General features: G+C 43.3%; 1 long non-coding RNA gene across 1 annotated transcript in view; it reads right to left on the reverse strand.

The window, feature by feature from the left end:
- LOC141083947 (uncharacterized) overlaps positions 1-22,272 on the reverse strand; it is a 130,271-nt gene that overhangs the window by 68,590 nt on the left and 39,409 nt on the right. Inside the window, exon 2 of the long non-coding RNA XR_012230861.1 lies at positions 3,927-4,104. This is a non-coding gene — a long non-coding RNA (uncharacterized lncRNA). The remainder of the gene's footprint in view (positions 1-3,926; positions 4,105-22,272) is intronic.

Consider the following 22,272-nt stretch of genomic DNA (forward strand, 5'->3'; position numbering starts at 1 on the left):
ATAGTTTCTTAGTTTTTAAGGTAGAAGGTGGACATAAGTCCATCAAGTCTAACCTTTAGCTTAACATGTTGATCCAGAGGAAAGAAAAAGCCCCACAAGGCAAATGCTACTTTAACCATATTAGGGAAAAATTCCTGCCCCGACCCCATACATCAGTTACATAACAATCAGATTAGTTTCCTGGATCAGCACCCCATTACAGAGTCTTGTACCGCTATCCTGTAATTATATTTTACTAGAAAGGCATCCAGGCCCTGCTTGAATTTTTTTAGTGAATTAATCATTACTACATCTTGTGGCAGAGAGTGGTTCATAGTCACACTGCTCTTACAGTAAAGAAACTGTGATCATGATTAAACCTTCTTCCTCTAGACATAGAAGTTGCACCAATTTTACCATTGCAGGCTTAGGTGTACCGTCCCCTCATGCCTTTGTACCTACCCATCGCCCTAAGAATTTACTTTTGCAAACTTAATAAATCACATAATCTGCTTTGACATTGCAGTCCATCCATTCCCATAATAACCTTGGTCGCATTCCTCAGCACCTACTGCAATTTTTTAATACATGTGAATCCAATGATAAAACTTTAATGGCAAAGACTGATCCACAACTTAACACTGATGAAACTTGGATCCAAGACACTGATGAAATTTGCATTAATTTTGAAATATTTGTAAAATCACAGACATTCAAAAAATGCTTTAGATAATACAAATTAATAACAAAGCTTCTTCTAGACCATTTTGATATTTTTGTATTCTTCATTTGATGTTGAGGAACAGATTAGAAGAGATGCATCATGTAAGATCATTAATTAAGGGGTATCCATGATCTCAAAAACCATATGCGATTCAACAACACTAAGATCATTTTTTGTAATCAACGTCTCCAAAATATCCCACATTTTAACCTTAGATTTATAGTCCTATGTCAAGTACTTCTGTTAAATCTTTTAAAAATGCCAGGCAGTAGAACCGATGTCATGGACCCAGATTCTCCACTCAGCTTTCACTTGCCACCCAGTATACAGTAGACTTTATTTAAAGCTGTTTCGCTAAATATTTGGCATGAGGCTGAAACATAACATAAATGTCACATGATGCTGTCTTTTTTTTATTCCACCCATGATGGTCCAATAAGTACTTTATTTTCAGGTTTTCAGGCACTATGTAACGTTTTTATTCAGCTATATACAGTGGGGAAAAAAGTATTTAGTCAGCAACCAATTGTGAAAGTTCTCCCACTTAAAAAGATGAGAGATGCCTGTAATTGACATCATAGATAGACTACAACTATGAGAGTCAAAATGAAAAAACAAATCCAGAAAATCACCTTGTCTGACTTGGCAAGATTTATTTTTCAAATTATGGTGGAATATAAGTATTTGGTCATTAACATAAGATCATCTCAATATTTTGTTATATATCCTCTGCTGGCAATGCAAGGTCAAATATTTTCTGTAAGTTTTCACAAGGTTGGCACACACTGTTGGTGGTTTGTTGGTCCATTCCTCCATGCAGATCTCCTCAAGAGCAGTGATGTTTTGGGCCTGTCGCTGGGCAACACGGATTTTCAAATCACTCAAAAGGTTTTCCATGGGATTGAGATCTGGAGACTGGCTAGGCCACTCCAGGAACTTCATATGCTTCTTACAAAGCCACTCCTTCGTTGCCCTGGCGGTGTGCTTGGGATCATTATCATGCTGAAAGACCCATCCACATTTCATCTTCAATGCCCTTGCTGATGGAAGGAGGTTTGCACTCAAAATCTCACGATACATGGCACATTCATTCTTTCATGCACATGGATCAGTCGTCCTGGTCCCTTTGCAGAGAAACAGCCCCAAAGCATGATGTTGCCACCCCCATGCTTCACAGTGCGTATCATGTTCTTTTAATGCAACTCCAATTTCTGTCTCCTCCAAACAAATTTTGTTTATACCAAACAGTTCTACTTTGGTTTCATCAGACCATATGACATTCTCTCAATACTCTTTTGGATAATCCAAATGCTCTCTTCCAAACTTCAGACAGGCCCGGACATGTACTGGCTTAAGCAGGGGGACACGTCTGGCACTGCAGGATCTGAGTCCATGGCGGCATAGTGTGTTACTGATTGTAACCTTTGTTACAGTGTTCCCAGCTCTATGTAGGTCATTCACTAGGTCCCCCCGTGTGGTTCTGGGATTTTTGTTCACCGTTCTTGTGATCATTTTGACCCCACGGGGTGAGATCTTGCATGGAGCCCAAGATCAAGGGAGATTATCAGTGGTCTTGTATGTCTTCCATTTTCATTATAATAGTTCCCACAGGTGATTTCATCACACCAAACTGCTTGCCTATTGCAGATCCAGTCTTCCCAGCCTGGTGCAGGGCTACAATTTTGTTTCTGGTGTCCTTCGACAGCTCTTTGGTCTTCACCATAGTGGAGTTTGGAGTGTGGCTGTTTGAGGTTGTGGACAGGTGTCTTTTTTATACTGATAACATGTTCAAACCATGTCATTACTACAGGTAGTGAGTGGAGGACAAAGGAGTCTCTTAAAGAAGAAGTTACAGGTCTGAGAGAGCAAGAAACCTTGTATGTTTTTAGGTGACCAACTACTTATTTTTCACCATAATTTTAAAAATAAATCTTGCCAAATCAGACAAAGTGATTTTCTGGATTTGTTTTCTTATTTTGACTCTCATAGTTGTGGTCTACCTATGATGTCAATTACAGGCCTCTCATCTTTTTAAGTGGGCAAACTTGCCCAATTGGTGGCTGACTAAATACTTTTTTCCCCACTGTATATTTGACTAGTGTGAACCTCTGTTTTTGTAAGAGCAGGATAACTAAAACACAAATGGTTTTTCCACACATAGCAATATTCAATTTCAAAGGACCCTGTCAGCAAAGAATTACTGTTCAAACCAAGTTAAGGCGCTCGGTGCACCCTTGGCCAAATATTTAAGCGCACCTTTCAACCGACTTGTTTTTTCCCATCTTTGAAAGGTCTTGCTTTAAAGAGTCAGAGAATGGTGGAGATTTATGATTAACAGGGTATCCTGAATGAATCTCTACTTATGTTAAATGCAAGATTTACTTCTCCCACATTTGAGCTTAGCTGTGAAGAACTACAAAGCTTAACATGAACCTGTCAGCAGGATTGTGCTCTACAAACTAGAGGCAGTGTCAGGTTGGCGCCACTATACTGATTAAAATTATACCATGGATGATGAAATCCATCTTGTGGTTGCTGTTTAATCTTTATTTGCAGTTTTCAGTTAATGAGATTCTCTTGCTTCAGAGTAGCCCATGGGTGGAGCTTTATGTGACACTCTGCTTAGATATTCATTTCATCCTTATGGCTTATGATAGGTCACTGATCCCTCAGTGACCTGCCTCCTATTTTACATATTGCATAAAATATGTTTTAAAAAAAATCACATTGATCAGGCAGGCGCCGACGCCTGCACTGTAGTATGATACGATAGATAATATGCCTGTTTTCATTTTATCTAGACATATAGCTTTGTTGTACTATATATATATATATATATATATATATATATATATATTTCAATCAAAATTGCACTGGCGGTAATGCCTGTGCAGTAGCATTCCCATAGATGCTACTGCGCAGGCACTGCTGCTGGTGCTATTTTGCTGAAAAAAATAAAAATTAGGCCCCATCAGGATGGGGTCCGTGGCACCTGTACAGTAGCATCTATCGGAACCCGATAGATGCTACTGCGCAGACACAACCGCCAGCGCCATTTTGATTAAGATAATTTTTTTTCAACAAATTTACATGTCTAAATAAAATGAAAAACATGCAAAAAAAAAACCCTGTTTGGGAGAGAAGAACAGACAAATCGCGGCGCCCTAAGTGCGTAAACACAATATTGTTGTCTTTTAAAGGGTGCACAATTTTATGCACTCACCTGATAGAAGACTAATATGGCTTTAGATTGTGTATACTCAAAAATCCTTCCTTCTGGGATACATCTCAGTAGACAGGGCTTGCAGCTTGCCTCGATTAGGATTTGTACTGTGTTTTTATGATACCTGACGAAGGATATACACTGTATCCGAAACGCGGTGTATCTCTTCTTTTTTATCCTATGAAATAAAAAAATATGAAATATCATCTTTGGATGTGAGTTCTGGGAAGCGCTGCCGTTCATGGGCTGGATGTGCCTTTCTTAACTTAAAACGAAAAACGGGCATATTATCCACTGTATCATGCTACAGCACAGGTGCCGACGACGATGGCCAATCTAATGAATGTGTTTTTTTTCTTAACCATACTCTATGCAGTATATAGTAATATAGGGGGCAGGTTACTGAGGGATCAGTAACCTTTTGTGGAGACATGGAGGGTCAGCGGGCGCCCTGGTCTGCTAGCCCTAACCACATGGACCAGTGATCATCCCACCGATTTCCTGGTCTTGTTTTACCATGTGCGCAACGCTACTCAGACAACACAGGGTGAGGGTAAAACAGTGTGGCAATATTTTATTGAACCCAAAACAGGCAAATAACAGGTAGAACAGTCCCAGTACAATATACATGATGGTGCACAAGTACAAAGTCTCATCCTTCTGCTGACTCACGGGCTAAGAGCAGCTGAAACTTCAGAGCTTCCAGGACTGACTACCACCACCTATGGCAAGCACAGAGAGGAGGTAACAGCAAGCTTAGGAAGATGACAGTCCATTGAAGTATAAGACCAGTTGACAGGAGGTCACAACCTGGTTTCTCCAAACATCTCCATGGAGCCAGGCAACTGGTGGGTCCCATTCCTGGCTGGCACAAACGTATGAATGGATTCACATGTAAAGCGCCATGGAATAAATGGCGTTATAAAAATGAATAATAATAATAATAATTCACAATGGTCAAAGCAGCAGATCTGTATTCTTCCAGCCTGGGTCGAGGTTCCCTAAGCTGGCATCCTGTAGAATGACAAATCTGTGTTCCTCATGATGGAGCCATGATGTCTTGGCTGCTGCACTATAAAGAGTCTCTGGTCCTTTGATTCTCCTGGATGTCTGGAGGTATCTCTGTCTCATGTTATAGAGGCATATAATCTCTTTTTATAGTTAACCACTGTCCTTTATCCAGCATTCTCAGGTAAAGGAGAAGAATAGAGATCTCTTTGCAAGCTTTTCATCCACTATTTTAAAAGTCAACAAACTAGCTGACCTGGACAATGTGTTATCAGCATATCAGTAAAAATCATTGTTCAATGACTCTGCATGAAAGAAGAGTCAACATTTCAGACTCTTGACCAACTAAATGCTAAATAAAAAACGCATAAATTTAAAGTCAACATATAGATAACAGTCTATTCCTCCTGGCTTGCTTAAAATAGATGTCTGGTTAATTAAAATAAAATGCTGTATCGCCACACTTATCATGAGCCTTAAGGATGAATATCTAAGCATTGCACCACAAACTGCCCCGCAGCATCCGAATCTCACTATCTGAAAACTGCAAATAAAGATTAAATCACAACGACAAGACACATTTCGTCAACCAAGGTATCATTTTACTCAGTATAACAGCACCAACCTGACATTGTGTAGTTTGCTAAGCACAATCCTGCTGGAAGGTTCACTTTAAGATGGTAATATATATGACAACATACAAAAAAATCTTGAAAACTAGGTTTAGGGCCATTACATTCCAGCAATTGTATCTGTACTCAAAGTAAACCTATTAATTGACCTTGTTTATATATACAGTACCACTAAGAGCAGTCTTGTTAATCACTCACATTTCCATTATATGATTAAGTACATCATGCTAGATAATAAATGAAGAAACAATGGTAGTCCTTCAATGCCTCAGAATTAACCAACAAAGCTGCAGTGAGAAAGTATTGAAACAAACTTTTCTTAACGTTCTCTATTATTTGGTCTCCTTTTGTATACTATATTTTTTAATTTTGTCTCCTGTTTCCATTTCTGCTTCAACTCTTTTTCTCTTATTTTTTCTTTAAGCCGTAGAAGTACTTAATGCCTTAACCCCTTCTCTCCATAAGCCTATATTCACCTTTATGACCAGGCCAAATTTTATAATTCTGACCAGTGTGACTTTATGTGGTAATAACTCTGGAAATTTCAACATATCCCAGTGGTTCTGATATATGTTGTTTCATGACATATTATACTTCATGATAGTGGTAAAATATGTTTCACATGACTTACATTTTTTGTGAAAAAATTGAAATTTGGCAAAAAAAACTTTCCCACATATCTACCTTACATTAGCTTAATTTTTGAAGCATAATATTTGTTAGAAAAGGGGTTAAAACTTGATCATCGATTTCTAATTTTTCCAACTAAATTTACAAACCTATTTTTTTAGGGCCCACAAGTGACTTTGGGGGGCCTTTATGACAGTAAATACCCAAAACACCATTCTAAAAACTGCACCCCTTAAAGTCCTCAGAACCACATTCAAGAAGATTATTCACCCCCAGCTGCTTCACTGGAATTAGTGAAATGAAAAAAAGAAACATTTTTCGCAAAAGTTTTACTTTAGCCCCAAGTTTTGCATTTTCACAAGGTTAATAGGAGTAATGGACCCTACAATTTGTACGCCAATATCCCATGTTTTATATAAAAGAATTGGAGTAGCACCGCAGTAATAATATTCAATAAGTAGATGTACCAGTGTGCCATATACCAAAAATAGCAAATGTGAACAAGGAAAAGGGCATATGACTGTCAACAAAGAACGCAATAATAATAGCAATTGAAGGCATTAAGATAGGTATCTTTATTGTACATAAAGTGCCAAAAAAAGGGACATAAAAGTATTAAAAATGTTGTTAGGCGGAAACAACTGAACTACCTACACAAACTCCATATGACGATAAGAAATGGACATATAACAATCTCCCACAAAATAGTCAACATTTCAATCAAGAATAATATAAGGCCAAGTGGCACACCTAAACCAAAGGGATGAAGTGTAGACAAGTTATCCCAGGACATAAATACCTGTAATAAAGGTCAGTTCAAGGACGTAGCCTCAAGAAGAAAGCTTCGCAGAGTGATCAATAAAAATAGAAGGGGAGAGAGTGTCAAGCCCTACATGTTACACCACACAGGGGTATAAAGGGAATGCACATTAGAGGCATACATTAATACATAAGAGAGTATAAAGAGGCATGACTCTGATTGACAGATGAGCGATATCAATAAAGCCGTCATCCCCTATCCATGTGGGATAAAGCAATTATTTGTATGCGTGTTAAAAATGTAAGTACCTGCAAAAGGGGTGTTGGTGAGCGTTCTGGTCATGTGGACACGCTTTGGTATACCCATGCTGCCGGTAGTAGTGCAGGATGGCTGCAGTGTAACACAAACTGCGTTCCACAGAGTCGTAAGTGACATCTCCAGAAGTCATCATAGCCAGCCGGGGATAAGACAAAAAGAACAGCACTGAAACACACACTGCATTTAACAATAGCGGAAATGATGTACCCAGAAGTAGTTTTCCCTGGATACTATGCGCGCCATGTTAATTAAAGAAAAAATAAAAAATATATTTTTATAGACACAAAGAAAAAGAAAAATGAATGAACAATACTTACACAAGAAAATGAACTGCAAGAGTGTCAATTAGACTACACTGCTGTGTCATATTAGTATTGATAGAAATAAACAAACATCTTAAAATTTGTAAACCCCCGTGAACTGGAGATCCTCATTGATACTCTTAGGCGAGACACAGTCCAGTTGAAAAATCCAGCATTTGGATCTCACAACTGGTTATGGCAAAAAAAGGTTATTTTTCTTTGGAGACTACAAGATGCAATAACTATATTTTACATACAAAGTACGAATATTCCTTTCTCTTGGTAAATAATTCAAGAAGAGTTATTTTCTAAGAGCTGTAAGTACAAACTAATTACCAATATAGGCTACACTTTCAGGCCAATGGTGACCACTAGAGTTGAGCGACTTTTGGTTTTTTAGGGTCGCGTTTCGTTTCGTGAAACCCGACTTTTCCAAAAGTCGGGTCGAGCAAGATCGTCCGATTATAGGGAAAAGTCGGGGTCGTCCCGAAACACGAAACCCAATGTAAGTCAATGGGGAATAAAAGTCGGCAGTGAGAGGAGGACAGGAAACACACCTACAGTGCCCATTTGAATGCCAAAAGCATCAATTCTTCTTTCTTAAGCTTGTCAACCTTAATTAACTTCATAATACAAGTTACGCACTGAAAAATGGGGGTTATTTGGCTAAAGTTGTGGGGGGGGAGGGCTGGCTGCAGGTTTTCATGTGCCCTGGGCGAAAGAGCGCCCCTTTAACACATGCCAGAACTCATCATGCTCCGATACGGCAGAGAAATAGCGGTATAGTACAATGAAAAATACCTCACTTTTTACATCTCATGACGAGGCCCATCTATTTCTCCATACAGAATCATTGGTCCCATATAATGTTTGAAACAGTATATGATGAGCTCCACATAATGCTACAGTATATGTTGGTCCCCATGGATGAAGCTCCACTGTCTTATGGGCCCAAATAATGCTCCAAACATAATGGGCCCCATTTCTAATGCTCTAGTGTATAATGGGCCCTGTAAATGCTGCTCCAGTGTCTGATGTCCACCTTTGGAATGTTCCAGTGTATGGTGGGCCCCATCTATCATTCTCCAGAGTATAGTGCTCCCCAAAAATTGCTGTCCCAACATTGAAAACAATCAAATAAGTCTCCTCGCTAGGGAATCCCTGTACTTGTCTGGACAGGTGCTGTAGCTTGCTTAACAGCTCGCCAGCCGTTCTCACGCCCAGTATGGATTACACGTGATTGCACAAAGGTGAGAAAGGGTACCGTATCCCCAGATAACATGTATGGATAGCGTACACATTCAAAATATATGTCTCAGGAGGCAGGCTCAGACGGTGTTAGGCCCAGTATGGATTGCACGTGATTGCACAAAGGTTAGAAAGGGTACCGTATCCCTGGATAATATGTATGGATAGCGTACACATTCAAAATATATGTCTATACAGCATGAGGCAGGCTCAGACGGTGTTATGCCCAGTATGGATTGAACGTGATTGCACAAAGGTTAGAAAGGGTACCGTATCCCCGGATAACATGTATGGATAGCGTACACATTCAAAATATATGTCTATACAGCATGAGGCAGGCTCAGACGGTGTTAGGCCCAGTATGGATTGCACGTGATTGCACAAAGGTTAGAAAGGGTACCGTATCCCTGGATAACATGTATGGATAGCGTACACATTCAAAATATATGTCTATACAGCATGAGGCAGGCTCAGATGGTGTTAGGCCCAGTATGGATTGCACGTGATTGCACAAAGGTTAGAAAGGGTACCGTATCCCTGGATAACATGTATGGATAGCGTACACATTCAAAATATATGTCTATACAGCATGAGGCAGGCTCAGACGGTGTTAGGCCCAGTATGGATTGCATGTGATTGCACAAAGGTTAGAAAGGGTACCGTATCCCTGGATAACATGTATGGATAGCGTACACATTCAAAATATATGTCTATACAGCATGAGGCAGGCTCAGATGGTGTTAGGCCCAGTATGGATTGCACGTGATTGCACAAAGGTTAGAAAGGGTACCGTATCCCCGGATAACATGTATGGATAGCGTACACATTCAAAATATATGTCTATACAGCATGAGGCAGGCTCAGACGGTGTTAGGCCCAGTATGGATTGCACGTCATTGCACAAAGGTTAGAAAGGGTACCGTATCCCCAGATAACATGTATGGATAGCGTACACATTCAAAATATATGTCTATACAGCATGAGGCAGGCTCAGATGGTGTTAGGCCCAGTATGGATTGCACGTGATTGCACAAAGGTTAGAAAGGGTTCCGTATCCCTGGATAACATGTATGGATAGCGTACACATTCAAAATATATGTCTATACAGCATGAGGCAGGCTCAGACGGTGTTAGGCCCAGTATGCATTGCACGTGATTGCACAAAGGTTAGAAAGGGTACCGTATCCCTGGATAACATGTATGGATAGCGTACCCATTTAAAATATATGTCTATACAGCATGAGGCAGGCTCAGACGGTGTTAGGCCCAGTATGGATTACACGTGATTGCACAAAGGTTAGAAAGGGTACCGTATCCCTGGATAACATGTATGGATAGCGTACACATTCAAAATATATGTCTATACAGCATGAGGCAGGCTCAGACGGTGTTAGGCCCAGTATGGATTGCACGTGATTGCACAAAGGTTAGAAAGGGTACCGTATCCCTGGATAACATGTATGGATAGCGTACACATTCAAAATATATGTCTATACAGCATGAGGCAGGCTCAGACGGTGTTAGGCCCAGTATGGATTGCACGTGATTGCACAAAGGTTAGAAAGGGTACCGTATCCCCGGATAACATGTATGGATAGCGTACACATTCAAAATATATGTCTATACAGCATGAGGCAGACTCAGACGGTGTTAGGCCCAGTATGGATTGCATGTGATTGCACAAAGGTTAGAAAGGGTACCGTATCCCCGGATAACATGTATGGATAGCGTACACATTCAAAATATATGTCTATACAGCATGAGGCAGGCTCAGACGGTGTTAGGCCCAGTATGGTTTACACGTGATTGCACAAAGGTTAGAAAGGGTACCGTATCCCTGGATAACATGTATGGATAGTGTACACATTCAAAATATATGTCTATACAGCATGAGGCAGGCTCAGACGGTGTTAGGCCCAGTATGGATTGCACGTGATTGCACAAAGGTTAGAAAGGGTACCGTATCCCTGGATAACATGTATGGATAGCGTACACATTCAAAATATATGTCTATACAGCATGAGGCAGGCTCAGACGGTGTTAGGTCCAGTATGGATTGCACGTGATTGCACAAAGGTTAGAAAGGGTACCGTATCCCCGGATAACATGTATGGATAGCGTACACATTCAAAATATATGTCTATACAGCATGAGGCAGGCTCAGACGGTGTTAGGCCCAGTATGGATTGCACGTGATTGCACAAAGGTTAGAAAGGGTACCTTATCCATGGATAACATGTATGGATAGCGTACACATTCAAAATATATGTCTATACAGCATGAGGCAGGCTCAGACGGTGTTAGGCCCAGTATGGATTGCACGTGATTGCACAAAGGTTAGAAAGGGTACCGTATCCCTGGATAACATGTATGGATAGCGTACACATTCAAAATATATGTCTCAGGAGGCAGGCTCAGACGGTGTCAGGCACAGTATGGATTTGACGGCCCAGATTACACAGCGGCGGAGCAGGGAGAGGTAAAGATTGCAAATGCTGGGGCCCTGCCCAAGCAAGGGGGGCCCACTCGTGGGCATCGGTACTGGCACTGGGCCCCTCATAGTACAGCGGTGTGTCTGACGGCCGGTGTGCACCACCACCGTCAGAGACACTTGATTGCACTATGAGGGACCCTGTGCCAGTGCCCGCGCCCAAGAGTCGGCCTACCCACCTGTCCAGGGCAACGGCACTCGCACGGTGTCGTGCGCTAGGTGGTGACCCCGGCCATGGGGGGGGAGGCAGCACAGTTAGGGAGTTTTAGAAAGTGGCATATGTTGATGTTGGACATTCAGCTGATGCAAAAGGCGAAATAGGTGAAGTACCAGGAAGAGGTGGACCAAAGCAAGCCATTTTTCTGTCACCCTATGTGTCATCAGGGGAAGGTGGGACAAAATCCTTGGAAACCCATGCGTGGTTCATTTTAATGAAGGTTAGATCATCCACATTTTGGGTTGACAGACGGGTCCTTTTTTCTGTCAGGATTGATCCAGCTGCACTGAAGACTCTTTCCGATAGCACACTTGCAGCTGGGCAAGCGAGCTCCTGTAAGGCATATTGGGCCAATTCAGGCCAGGTGTCCAGTTTAGCGGCCCAATAGTCAAAGGGGAATGACCTGTGTGGGAGAACATCGATATGGGAGGAAAAGTAGTTTGTAACCATAGTTGACAACTGCTGTCTCCTGTCACTTTCCATCGATGCAGTATTACCAGTTGTGTGAGCGGTATTTTGAAAAATCAGTCCACAACATTGTCATGAAACCCCTGTCTCCAACGCCACTTCTGCTGTGTGCACCACGAACACCTCTGCCAAGCTGCCCCCGGCCCGTACGGCTCGTGTGAGAACCATCACCGCTGCTGTGTGCTGGGAATGCCTCAAGCAACCGATTTACCAGAGTTGCTTGTTTATTAGCCAATATTAGGTCAAGGTTCTCCTGTGGCATGATGTTTTGTAATTTGCCTTTATAGCGTGGATCCAGGATGCTGGCCAACCAGTAGTCGTCATCGTTCATCATTTTGGCAATGCGGGGGTCCCTTTTTAGGATCCGCAAGGCATAATCTGATATGTGGGCCAATGTTCCCGGTGTCAATGATGCACTGCGAGTGCTGGGTGGAGGAGCACTTTCTGGCAAATCCACATCCCTCCAGTCACGCACAAACCCTGTACCAGACCTTGCCACGCCAACATTTTCACTTGCCCCACGAGATGCATCCTCCTCCCCTAAGTAATCATCCCTATCATCCTCCTCCTCCTCCTCTTCTTCCTCCACCCCGTCCAGGAGAGGTCCCTGAGCAGACAATGGCTGAATGTCATCAAGGATTCCCTCCTCCTCTTCCTCCTCATCAACATTGGATGCAGACGCCTGCTCCTTAAGGTGCGTCAAAGTTTGCATGAGCAGACGCATAAGTGGGATGCTCATGCTTAGGATGGCGTCGTCTGCGCTTACCAGCCGTGTGCATTCCTCAAAACACTGAAGGACTTTACAAAGGTCTTTCAGCTTCGACCACTGCACACCTGTCAACTCCATGTCTGCTCTCAAAGTGCCTGGCCGTGTATCCTCCCACAAATGCATTATGGCCTGCCTCTGCTCGCACAGCCGCTCCACCATGTGCAGGGTGGAGTTCCACCTTGTTGCAATGTCGATAATGAGGCGGTGGTTGGGAAGGTGGAGCAATCGCTGCAGCTTCTGCATACGAACGGAGTGTACAGGCGACCGGCGGATGTGCGCGCACAGTCTTCGCACCTTCTGGAGCAGGGCTGTTAACTCCGGATAATTTTTGAGGAAGCACTGCACCACCAGGTTCAAGGTGTGAGCCAAGCAAGGTATGTGGCTGAGTTTTGAAAGGGCTATGGCTGCCACAAAATTACGGCCGTTATCACTAACTACCTTGCCTGCCTCAAGATGTACACTGCCCAGCCATGACTCAGTTTGTCGCTTCAAGTACTCGGCCAGCACCTCGGCGGTGTGTCTGTCGCCCAAACACATATGCAACACAGCCTGCTGACGCTTTCCACTAGCTGCTCGATAGGGGGACACATCGTGTGCAACAGTGGCAGCTGCAGATGGAGTGCTCGTACGACTGCGCTCTGTGGACGAGCTTTCGCTTCTGGAGGAGGAGGAGGAGGAGGAGGGTCGAACACCTACAGCCAACTGTTTCCTATACCGTGGGCTAGGCAGCACTGTCCCACCACCGCTGTCCCCTGTGGACCCTGCATCCACCACATTAACCCAGTGCGCAGTGATGGACACGTAACGGCCCTGGCCATGCCGACTGGACCATGCATCAGTTGTGAGGTGCACCTTTCCGCTCACTGACTGCTTGAGTGCATGGACAATGCGGTCTTTCACATGATGGTGGAGGGCTGGGATGGCTTTGCGAGAGAAGAAGTGGCGACTGGGTAGGTCATAGCGTGGTACTGCATAGGCCATGAGTTTGCGGAAAGCTGTGCTTTCCACCAACCGAAAGGGCATCATCTCAAACGAGATTAGTTTGGCAATGTGGGCGTTCAAACCCAGTGTACGCGGATGAGAGACTGAGTACTTTCTTGACCTACTCATAGTGTCTGGGAGGGTGAGCTGGACTTAAGAGCTGCATATGGTGGAAGTAGCGGTGGACAGGGCGGACTGAGAGAGGGTTGATGATGGTGATGGAGTTGGTGTTCTTTCTGATGGCCTAGAATCAGTCTTTCGTTGATATAACAGTGGGATTCCCTGACTGCTGTGGTCTTGCAACGACACCTCAACATTTGCTGCTGTGCTAACCGGTGGGCTTACAGTGGGGGAAACAATGTAGCGTTGCTGACTACCTTCGTTGTGATCAGTTGCACATGTGGCACTTGAGGTTTGGTGTTGTGTCCACGCTTGCAAGTGCATGCTGGTTAAATGTCTAAGCATGCAACTGGTATTCAAATTTTTCAGATTTTTCCCTCGGCTAAAGGTCTTTGCGCACTTCTTACAGATAACCTTGGCCTGATCATGAGGATTTTGTTCAAAAAAGTGCCACACTGCACTCTTCCTACTTTGGCAGACATTTTGCGGCCTAGCACGCTGTGATCTTTTGACCCTCTGGACAAGCTGTCCAGCAACTCTTTTGATGTTTGGAACCTGACTTTGGAGTGCTCCGGGCCTGCCAGATAACAGCTGTTGCGATGTCGATGTCTGCTGTGGATGCTCCTCATCTGAGCTATTGGAAGCAGCACCCTCTTCCCCCAATGGATGCCAATCTGGGTCAACAACTGGGTCATCCATCACCTCCTCTTCTATGTCATGTGCACCTTCCTCTGTGTCACCGTGTATGGTGGTATAGAGTGCGAGAAGGGGCACCTGAGTCTCATCAGGGTCAGAATCTGGCTCTGTACACTGCGAGGACAATGTAGTGCTCTGAGTCAATGTACCAGCAGAATCATCCATCAGTGGCTGTGCATCAGTGCACTCCATGTCAGATTCATCTTGGCCTGGGTAATTCACCATTTCACTTGATAATCCAGGCATGGTATGTGAAAACAGCTCCATGGAGTAATCAGTAGTATGGCCTGCGTCATCCTTCAATCTTGGTTGGGGTGAAGGACACAAGGAAAGGTGTGGTTCATGAACATGAGACTCCAATGACGACTCAGTGCTTTTACTTTTTACAACTGAAGAAGAGGCGATAGAGCTGGAGGCTGAGTCAGCAATGTAAGACAAAACTTTTTCCTGATGCTCTGGCTTTAAAAGCGGTTTGCCAACTCCTAGAAAACTAAGCTTTCGAGGCCTTATGTAGCCAGATGATGACGCAGGGTCAGCACCTCCTGCATTCGGTCCTATTTTGCTCTTGCCACTACCATCAGATCCACCACCAACACCATCATTACCAGCTGCCAACCCCCGCCCAATTCCACGGCCTCTTCCACCAGCCTTCCTCATTTTTGGTAGAAATGTAGACAAAATCCAACAAACTATATAGTAATGTAAAACAAGGTACAAGGTGTCTATAGGACAGGGGAGATTTTGAATTTCTGCACACACTTTTGGACACTGGACACTTTTGGATTGTGTGAGGCCCACTGATATCTGAGCGCTATGTGACAGGCTCGATGGCACAGCTGTGACAAAAGTGACTAGAGGATAAGGGAGATTTTGAATCTCTGCACACACTTTTGGACACTGGACACTTTTGGATTGTGTGAGGCCCAATGAATATCTGAGCGCTATGTGACAGGCTCGATGGCACAGCTGTGACAAAAGTGACTAGAGGATAAGGGAGATTTTGAATCTCTGCACACACTTTTGGAGACTGGACACTTTTGGATTGTGTGAGGCCCAATGAATATCTGAGCGCTATGTGACAGGCTCGATGGCACAGCTGTGACAAAAGTGACTAGAGGATAAGGGAGATTTTGAATCTCTGCACACACTTTTGGACACTGGACACTTTTGGATTGTGTGAGGCCCACTGATATCTGAGCGCTATGTGACAGGCTCGATGGCACAGCTGTGACAAAAGTGACTAGAGGATAAGGGAGATTTTGAATCTCTGCACACACTTTTGGACACTGGACACTTTTGGATTGTGTGAGGCCCACTGATATCTGAGCGCTATGTGACAGGCTCGATGGCACAGCTGTGACAAAAGTGACTAGAGGATAAGGGAGATTTTGAATCTCTGCACACACTTTTGGACACTGGACACTTTTGGATTGTGTGAGGCCCACTGATATCTGAGAGCTATGTGACAGGCTCGATGGCACAGCTGTGACAAAAGTGACTAGAGGATAAGGGAGATTTTGAATCTCTGCACACACTTTTGGACACTGGACACTTTTGGATTGTGTGAGGCCCACTGATATCTGAGCGCTATGTGACAGGCTCGATGGCACAGCTGTGACAAAAGTGACTAGAGGATAAGGGAGATTTTGAATCTCTGCACACACTTTTGGACACTGGACACTTTTGGATTGTGTGAGGCCCACTGATATCTGAGCGCTATGTGACAGGCTCGATGGCACAGCTGTGACAAAAGTGACTAGAAGATAAGGGAGATTTTGAATCTCTGCACACACTTTTGGACACTGGACACTTTTGGATTGTGTGAGGCCCACTGATATCTGAGCGCTATGTGACAGGCTCGATGGCACAGCTGTGACAAAAGTGACTAGAGGATAAGGGAGATTTTGAATCTCTGCACACACTTTTGGACACTTGACACTTTTGGATTGTGTGAGGCCCACTGGTATCTGAGCGCTATGTGACAGGCTCGATGGCACAGCTGTGACAAAAGTGACTAGAGGATAAGGGAGATTTTGAATCTCTGCACACACTTTTGGACACTGGACACTTTTGGATTGTGTGAGGCCCACTGATATCTGAGCGCTATGTGACAGGCTCGATGGCACAGCTGTGACAAAAGTGACTAGAGGATAAGGGAGATTTTGAATCTCTGCACACACTTTTGGACACTGGACACTTTTGGATTGTGTGAGGCCCACTGATATCTGAGCGCTATGTGACAGGCTCGATGGCACACCTGTGACAAAAGTGACTAGAGGATAAGGGAGATTTTGAATTTCTGCACACACTTTTGGACAGTGGACACTTTTGGATTGTGTGAGGCCCACTGATATCTGAGCGCTATGTGACAGGCTCGATGGCACAGCTGTGACAAAAGTGACTAGAGGATAAGGGAGATTTTGAATCTCTGCACACACTTTTGGACACTGGACACTTTTGGATTGTGTGAGGCCCACTGATATCTGAGTGCTATGTGACAGGCTCGATGGCACAGCTGTGACAAAAGTGACTAGAGGATAAGGGAGATTTTGAATTTCTGCACACACTTGTGGACAGTGGACACTTTTGGATTGTGTGAGGCCCACTGATATCTGAGCGCTATGTGACAGGCTCGATGGCACAGCTGTGACAAAAGTGACTAGAGGATAAGGGAGATTTTGAATCTCTGCACACACTTTTGGACACTGGACACTTTTGGATTGTGTGAGGCCCACTGATATCTGAGCGCTATGTGACAGGCTCGATGGCACAGCTGTGACAAAAGTGACTAGAGGATAAGGGAGATTTTGAATCTCTGCACACACTTTTGGACACTGGACACTTTTGGATTGTGTGAGGCCCACTGATATCTGAGCGCTATGTGACAGGCTCGATGGCACAGCTGTGACAAAAGTGACTAGAGGATAAGGGAGATTTTGAATCTCTGCACACACTTTTGGACACTGGACACTTTTGGATTGTGTGAGGCCCACTGATATCTGAGCGCTATGTGACAGGCTCGATGGCACAGCTGTGACAAAAGTGACTAGAGGATAAGGGAGATTTTGAATTTCTGCACACACTTGTGGACACTGGACACTTTTGGATTGTGTGAGGCCCACTGATATCTGAGCGCTATGTGACAGGCTCGATGGCACAGCTGTGACAAAAGTGACTAGAGGATAAGGGAGATTTTGAATTTCTGCACACACTTGTGGACAGTGGACACTTTTGGATTGTTTGAGGCCCACTGATATCTGAGCGCTATGTGACAGGCTCGATGGCACAGCTGTGACAAAAGTGACTAGAGGATAAGGGAGATTTTGAATCTCTGCACACACTTTTGGACACTGGACACTTTTGGATTGTGTGAGGCCCACTGATATCTGAGCGCTATGTGACAGGCTCGATGGCACAGCTGTGACAAAAGTGACTAGAGGATAAGGGAGATTTTGAATCTCTGCACACACTTTTGGACACTGGACACTTTTGGATTGTGTGAGGCCCACTAATATCTGAGCGCTATGTGACAGGCTCGATGGCACAGCTGTGACAAAAGTGACTAGAGGATAAGGGAGATTTTGAATTTCTGCACACACTTGTGGACAGTGCACACTTTTGGATTGTGTGAGGCCCACTGATATCTGAGCGCTATGTGACAGGCTCGATGGCACAGCTGTGACAAAAGTGACTAGAGGATAAGGGAGATTTTGAATCTCTGCACACACTTTTGGACACTGGACACTTTTGGATTGTGTGAGGCCCCACGAATATCTGAGCGCTATGTGACAGGCTCGATGGCACAGCTGTGACAAAAGTGACTAGAGGATAAGGGAGATTGGATTGCTTTTAAAAAAGCAGTTTGCGGAGCAGTGGGTAAACAGCAATGCCAGCCTGTAAGGAATCCTTAAAAGGCAGCCCAACAACCAACACCACTGATACACCACTATATAGCCTCCCCTTGCACTGCACACACAGTGACTGGTGTGTTGTGCAGGCCAAATTGCTAGCAGCAGAAGCAGTTTTTTTTTCTTCTCAGCAGGACAAAAAAAAAAAATTGGGATTGCTTTTAAAAAAGCAGTTTGCGGAGCAGTGGGTAAACAGCAATGCCAGCCTGTCAGGAAGCCTTAAAAGGCAGCCCAACAACCAACACCACTGATACACCACTATATAGCCTCCACTTGCACTGCACACACAGTGACTGTTGTGTTGTGCAGGCCAAATCGCTAGCAGCAGAAGCAGTTTTTTTGTCTTCTTCCCTGCCTAACGCTCTCCCTACAGAATCAGCAGCAACCTCTCCCTATACTAAGATCGGCAGAAGTAAGATGGCGGTCGGCATGCACGCCCTTTTATACCCCCTGTGACGCCCACCAAAGCAAGCCAATCACTTGCATGCCCTTCTGAAAGATGGTGGTGACCCGTGCCTATGTCATCACGTTGCCCACAGTGTCCGTGGATCCTGATTGGCTGAAAAAGAGCGCAAAACAAACTTTTGAAACGCGACTTTGGCGCGTAAGTCGCCGACCTCGTGGCCGACCTCATCCTAGGGTCCGGTTTCGTTTCATGAAACCCGACTTTGCCAAAAGTCGGCGACTTTTGAATTTTTTCGACCCGTTTCGCTCAACTCTAGTGACCACAAAGCAGTTAATTTTCCACTTCCATGAAATTTATATTCAGATCCTATGCGTTTTATCAAGAATAGAAACGTGTGTCGTTATTTTTTATACATACAATTAATTAGTTTAACTTTATCTTTATAAACTTTGTGAAGTTGTTTTTTCACTTACAGAGTCAAATTTCCCAAAGGAGAGCGTAAAACCTACATTCACTTTTATTTCAGCATTTTCAGACTATACCTTAAATACCTTCTGTTCCAAAGAGTAACACGGTGAAAAGCAGAGTTTGAAAAAAATGTACATTATGCAATTAGAAAACTCCAGGCAGTTAGCAATCACTTCCTTTAGAGCAACTAATTCATACACTGACTGATTGTCCAATAAGGTCAAGAATGGGGAGAAAAAGGAAATTACTCTGTCACAGTCATCAAAGGCTCCTGCAGATGTGAAAATGCTCCTTGTACATTAAGGCCATTATAAATTGTGCGCATCCGCTAGCAAGGCTCTGAGAGAAGAACTCTGATTAGGTGTTTGACGGAGACAAAAAATTACATTCTTCATTATAATAAATCTGAAAGATATTTTTGTTACTTAATATGTACATTGCAAACATTATTCATTAATATTAAAAGGTTAGAGGTCCTGCAAACAAAAGGGGGGCTAGAAGTGAAGACATAACTTACGGTTAAGCAGTACTAGTCTGTAACTTATCAATTACATAAATTCTTGATAATAAAGAGGACAGTGAGAAAGTACAATGCTACTGTAAATTATGAGTCTTATTTGAAAGGTTGTTCTCCAAATCCCTAGCCTCCAGGCTTCTTGTTTGCCAGGGACTACTGAAGATTGAAAGATTTGGGCCAATGGCATGGTTCAGCCACTGACCAAAGCCATGTGTTATTTATTCCATGTTGGATATTTTTCAAAAATATTTTCTCTTCTCTTTAAAATTTAAGTTGTATGCAAACTAAAAAATGACTTAGTCAAGACATTTCCAGTTTACCAACACCAACCTAATGAAGCCTTCCTTGGGCTTATTCTTCCAGTTCAGTTAGTTCATATCACCCAACCAGTAATCAAATAATACATCATTTGCTACATGATACTGAATATTGTAGAATATCTATTAAATTATGATAGTCGTATACAATATTCTCATAGCCATAACCAATGTCACTAAATTTCCACTTCTGCAAACATGTTACATCTAGGGTTTCTCCAAATGAAAAACTAGATATCTATATATATAAAGCTGAGTGTATGTATGTATGTGTGAGTATGTATCAAGCAATGCCCACTCCACAGAGCCCCACCCACTCAACATAGCCACAAGGAAAGAGTCCCCAGTCCAGGCATACCCGAAAACAGTTGTGACATGCAGGTTGGCCTCACATACATTGCACACACAGCTCTGTTGCAGGGACCCTCAGATCCCATGTATACAGGGTTATTGTACTTCTCCCAGTGATGTGATATAAGACCTTGCTCTGTGACACTTCTACTCCAGCACCAGCACAGCCCTGCATCTGACTCCTCCTTCCAAGCAGCTGACCAGGATTTTGCATCTACCGAGAGTTCAGGCAGGGAAGAAAGGAAAAAAGCAGCAGCCCAGAATCTCTCCAGAACCAGGAATGGATCTGTGCACCAGCTGCTGACCTGGCAGGAAGGAGGAAAGAAGAAACCCACCACACACAGGCAAAGTCCCCGCTGTCAGTCTGCTCTGCCTGCTACTGTGTGTATATAAAAGCTGTGCTGCAGAAAAATGCTGTTCATAAAGGAGGAGCATGAGGTGCAGGAGGAGGCTGTGTAAAAAGGAGCATGAGGTGCAGGAGGAATAAGGCCCCTTAACTGCCGCCGTTATTTGTTATGACTAACCACAGTTAGTTACTATGCCCGGACAACGCCGGGCTCTTCAGCTAGTGATATATATATATATAATTATTAAAAAAAACATGTCTGTCAGATGGAAGAGAAAAATATCTAGCTGGATGCATTAAATCTACAGTTGTGTTGAAAAGTTTACATACCCCAGCATAATTTTTGCTTTCTTGGGTTTTTTTCAGAGAATATGAATGATAACACCAAAACTTTTTCTCCACTCATGGTTAGTGGTTGGGTGAAGCCATTTATTGTCAAACTACTGTGTTTTTTCTTTTTAAATCATAATGACAACCCAAATCATCCAAATGACCCTGATCAAAAATTTACATACCCTTGTGATTTTGGTTTGATAACATGCACAGAACTTGACACAAAAGGGTTTGACTGGCTACTAAAGGTAATATCCTCACCTGTGACCTGTTTGCTTGTAATCAGTGTATGTGCATAAAAGCTGAGTGAGTTTCTGGGATACAGACTTGCTTCTTTCATCCAGCCACATGGGAAAAGCAAAAGAATTGTCAACGGATCTACAGGAAAAAGTATTTGAACTGTACAAAACAGGAAAGGAATTTAAAAGGGATTTAATAATGCATTATTTTTATAAATTTGAACAGTTTGTATTATTTTTGCAATTTTTTATTTATGCATGCTTGCATTCTACAACAATTTTGATAAATTTCCCCAATAGTTACTAAATATAAAAGAATGGATTAAAATTTCCTGTTAGGCGAGCTTCACTCAAATGTATTTTTAATAAATGGAGGTCAGATGACATTCCAGTGAAGTTTATTGCAGCTACTAGAATAAATAAACTAATTACATCATTGTTGAAGTGAGTATATCAGTGTGCATATTAGAAGTTATTACCGTATTTTGCGGATTATAAAATGTACTGGATTATAAGACGCACTCAAATTTTGAGGAGAAAAATAGGAGAAAAAAACTTTTCTAATAAAATTGTGGTGCCTCTTATAATCCAATGAGTCTTATTGCTTACCAGGGGTGGTGGCTGCGGTGGAGTAGGGTCCCAGGATCGCTGCTGGAGGAGGCAAGAGTGGCGCGTTGCTGCAGGCCGCAGGCTGTGATGAAGAGCTAGTCCAATGTGCGCCACTGTGGGTGAAAAAGGCTGAGGCGCTCTGTGGTTTGGGGCCCGGAGCCCCTGCATATCCATTACTGTGATATGGTGGCCACTGTGATAGTGGCTGCTGG

This window comes from Dendrobates tinctorius, unplaced genomic scaffold (assembly GCF_039654945.1).
Source record: "Dendrobates tinctorius isolate UK_male_01 unplaced genomic scaffold, ASM3965494v1 ptg000022l, whole genome shotgun sequence".
NCBI classification, from domain to species: domain Eukaryota; kingdom Metazoa; phylum Chordata; class Amphibia; order Anura; family Dendrobatidae; genus Dendrobates; species Dendrobates tinctorius.